This window comes from Mustelus asterias, chromosome 6 (assembly GCF_964213995.1).
Source record: "Mustelus asterias chromosome 6, sMusAst1.hap1.1, whole genome shotgun sequence".
Lineage (NCBI taxonomy): Eukaryota > Metazoa > Chordata > Chondrichthyes > Carcharhiniformes > Triakidae > Mustelus > Mustelus asterias.
Window position 1 is genome coordinate 63,040,143 of NC_135806.1, and position 4,964 is coordinate 63,045,106.

Below are 4,964 nucleotides of genomic sequence, written 5' to 3' on the forward strand. Positions count from 1 at the left end.
CTTGCAGCCTTTGATAACGATTTTGGTTCCATGTGGGCAATTACTTACCTTTAAGTGGACATGCCCTTTCATTGTGGTTGCAGCTTTTTAGCAGTTTCAGAATTGATGTGTCAACTGTTGCACTGCCTCAGTTTAGCTGAACTGTATGTGAATACGTCTACCCTGGGCATGCTTGGCAACTAATTGAATGGCTACAGGTGCCCTGATCACATCAGTCTCTTCCTCCACTTCAGGCCCCTTCTCTGACGATGCAGAACAATTTTCATCTTTCTTTTCCTGCAGCTCCAGTCCTCTCAACTACACCATGTGCAGAACTAACATTCTCAATGCCCTTGGTAGTGCTAACTGAAGGGTGTTCCCAGACCTGTCCAGACACCTGATTTGCATTTCTGCATCTCAATGGCTTGATCAATGACTTCTCTTACATTTCTCCAGTGCTCCGCCTTCCAGGGCACCACACAGAGAACAACAGTGGAGGCATCCGTTGATTCGACTTGAAGATAAGAAGATCATAGAATCATAGAATCCCTACAGTGCAGAAGGAGGCCATTCTGCCCAACGAGTCTGCACTGACCACAATCCCACCCAGGCCCTATCCTCGTAACCCCACTAGTCTCCCAACATTAAGTGGCAATTTATCATGGCCAATCAACCTAACCCGCACATCTTTGGACTGCGGGAGGAAACTGGAGCATCTGGAGGAAACCCACACAAACACGGGCAGAATGTACAAACTCCACACAGACAGTGACCCAAGCCGAGAATCGAACCCGGGTCCTTGGCGCTGTGAGGCAGCAGTGCTAACCACTGTGCCACTGTGCCACCCCAAGATCTGTGGGAGACTTGATCGGTGCAGGATGAAGAAATCAGGGCAACATCCATAGTATTTTTCACAGACTTGTCACAGGTGGGTGAAATGAGCACAGGTTCGGAGGGAACAGATAAGTAGTTCAGCATCATGTCAAGCCCAAAATTCATTGAGGGGAGGAAACTGAATCCTTTGCTGAGTACGGAACATTCAGCATCAGAGAGGGACAGATCACACAGTTTAATGAATACATGGCACGGTCTGGAATTAGAAGGAGGGATGGGGTCAGAGGGGTGAGAAGGGGTGGAGGGTCCTGGATGGGTGTTGGTATCAATAAGTTATTAGAGCTTGCATTCCTTAACACCTGAAAAAGGAAGCAAAAAAGTTTCTTCTTAAGGTGTCAGATGAGGCAAAGAATGAAATGGAACTGGGGACAAGAAAAGCTTTGAGAAAGGGTGACTTGGTGTTGCTGGAGAGAGAGGTCAGGCGTGAACATATGGCGGCACATGGCACAGATGGTGGACCTCAGGATGTTCCAAGAGCCTTGTTTGTCGCAGAGATACCTGTAATCCTGAATGGATTCAAAACGAGGGATGGAACTTCAGTTGAAACCCATGTGGGGTAAGTCAGTGTGGTGACATAAACAGGGCCTAGTTTTAAGGCTTATAAAATTGGATATCCTAAATTAAAGAATTGGGCATCTTAAAATCAAACACAGTCAAACCTCAGGCAGGCCAATTGTACAAATACACAAACATGTCTGGGCCTGACCCATCAACCACCCATCAAAGGTCGTTGCACTCTACTGATACTTAGCAGGAGATCATTGCACCTCATTGAAATGCACCGGCCTATTGTTAGAAGCCCAGATCGGGCCAGCATGGAGATGGACACCTGGGGGCGGACCCTGGTGTCCTGTCAGGCAGATATCAAGAAACCCACTGGGTATTGGAACCCCCTCCTGGGACCTCATTGGCTGGAAGCCAGAGAAGTTTCTGGAAAGGCAAGCAGCCAGGTGGATAAAGGAATACATTTCAGACACACCAGCAGTGAAGACTCGACGAAGGAGGTGACCTTGACCATTCGGAAGACTGACCAGAGAAGGAAGGAAGGAAGAAGCTGCCATCGACACTCACCTTCGTGACGACGGACCAGAGGGACTCAGAGAGTCGAGCCTGCAGTTTAACCAAACCATCTTTACGGGTAGTATACTCGAATCTGGGGTATCCTCTTGTTTTATGTGGGTAATTTAAGGGTTAATGGTGTTGTTATTAATAAACTTGTTGAACCTTTTCTTGTGTTTGTCCTTTGTCCATCTTGCAAATAATGGCACCGGGATAAAACCTTGTAGTAAGCAAACTGGTCGAAAGTATCTGAGAATTTATAGGTACAACACTGACGACTGAGATGGGACATCGATAAGAAGTGATACGTTGCTCCCAAGTCGAACCTGCAACCCGGTATTCTCCAACACTCCGTCTGAGTCTGAATTAAGAGGGCAGGTTGCCCCACGTGACGGCCAGTCTTAAGTGAGTGAAGGACTAATACAGATTCGACCAATAAATTGGGCCATAAACCCGGTGTCTGTAACACGAGGTGGACAAACTGTGTAGTTAGAACTGGGATAGTCAAGGGAATTTGGGTAAAATCTACGTGAGGGAATTTAGTAAAAACTGGACCCCTACCCCCATCCCTTACCTATACTCAAGTGACGAATCCTGAAAGGAAATAATTATGGCCAGTCATGCTGAATGGGAGGAAGTTCTCCGTTTATATTTGAACCAAAAGTGGCCCAAATGGGTACAGTGGGATGATGCCCCGAAACCGGATCTGGGATCCGAGGGAGAGAATTGTTGGAATCATGCCCATAAGGAAGTGGGTAAAAGGGCTTCCAAGCTTAGGAAGGCAATTGCGATTGCTAGTTGTCTTGAACAGCTCCTTGGTAGAGAAGCAGAGATTATCCAGGTTAAACGGGACAGAGAAGCCCAGGTAACCCAACTAAAGCAGGACTTAATGAGTGCTACCACGCGGATACAACAATTGGAAGCGGAGGTAGACACAGGAGAGGAAAGGAACCAGATTAATATGATACACATGAGCCAGTTCCAGGCTCAATGTGATAAAGCTTACCAAAAGGCACAGCGCGCTGTCAGTGAGAGAGAGGCTGCGCTGCAACAGGTAGAGGAAGTTAAACGTAAATGCAGCGACCTGCAGGCTGCAGTAAAAGTTTTGCACCAAGCAGGAAATGCAAATACAGCCCGCGCAACAGACCACTCCAAATGCCTGTGCGAGATTGAAGATTTAAAATCACAACTAGCCATAAGAAGGGGTGTAATGTGTGTATAGACCACTGAAACAGGGGATAGTGACCCAGGGGTAGAGTAGGGGGATTTAGAAGAGGATGCCTGCCATTATGCAACAGCGAGCGTCACTGCCGGCTGGGCCGACTGGGGACCTCCACCTCCCTTCCCAGTAATGGAACCAATGGCACCACCTAATCCAGCCCCCATCTCGGAAAACTCAGTCTCAACTCCTCGTTCTATTACCATCCCAATAAGCCCAATCACTAATCCGGTTCCTGTACCGATGAATCTGGTCACCACCCTACGACAGGATGGACAGAACCACAATGTGACTTATGTAACTCCATACACCATGACACAGCTCACTGACATAGCTAAAGCGATTGCAGTATTTGAACCCTCCGGGGATCCACATGCTCTCTTTGACCTGGTCATCCAATATTGTGTTTTAAACGGCCTAGATGAGGCAGAAGAGGTTAAACTTATTCTGTTATGTTTAAGTCCTGCCGTCCGTTCCGCCCTACCCGAACCCCAGAACGTGGCCGGGGGAACCCTACCAGAAATGAAGGCGGCCGTTCTGGCCGCCATAGGCTACAATAGGGATGACCCGGTACAAGGCTTAAACAACTGCCAACAAAAGAGAGGGGAACACCCGACAGCCTATGCTGGCCGACTATGGAACCAATTTGTTGCAGTTTTCGGCCAATTAAATCGAGTCCAATTAAACACACACCACCGGTCCACATGGATCTGGACCCTGATAGCACACGCCACCGAGGGGAGTCGGAAAGCCTGTGAGAATTTTGATCCCGATGATAATACACACACAGAAGCCTGGGCCATCCGTAAAATGACTCGTGTGTGGGAACGGGAAGTCAGACAAACAGACACCCCCAAGCCCACAAAACACGGAAAGATGAACCCAATCCACACAGACCTGGCCCCGGTTTGGTGTAATGAAGGGGGTGGTGGAAACAGGGGACAGGGAAACTCACCCCCATATACCCCTGCCAATCATCGATACAGAAAACCGCAGCCCCGCGCAGAACCCCGATATATTCCCAATCCTAGATACAGGGAACAAGATAAAACCAACCCCAGATATCCACACCCACAAGCACAGTGTTATAACTGTGGGCAACTCAACCATTTTGCCCGGGACTGTAGGGCACCACCAAATTTCAGGGGACCAGCAAACCCCGCACACCCATACACTATTGCTGATCGCCGACACAGGGAATCACAAGGCCGCACAGGACATAGGCCCAACCCCCGACACCGAGAACGATATAGAGCTGAGCCCAGAGGCCCACGCCCACAAGCACAGTGTTATACCTGCGGGCAACCCAACCATTTCGCCCGGAACTGTAGGGCACCACCCAACTACCCCACATGACCATCTCAGTGGTTCCCTGACGATGGACCCCGACCCATGCCCCTCGAAGGACCGGCCCGACAAGCCACTATAACCCTCACCCAGTACCCCCAGGACCAGCACATGAATCTGCGGTTCGCGCCCCAATTTACAGGGCTTCAGGAATAAAACCCTAACCCAGGGGACCGCGACCAAAAGGATGGGGCACCCCGCAAACCTTACCCCCTATGGCGCCCCTGGTACCGGGACTCCCAGAACCATTTGACCCGGCACTCACTACCAGAGGTGGTAATGCAGTGGGTACCTGGCAGCCAAAGCCCGCCCACATATGTTCCCTCCACTGAGAAAGCATCAGGACATCACAGTCCAGATTGTAAATAGCTTTATCCATCCACTCCACACATCACCCAATTGAAAAGGGCTTCTTATCTGCCCACATTATACTGTGTCATAATCTTCCGACACACCACAGTTTGGC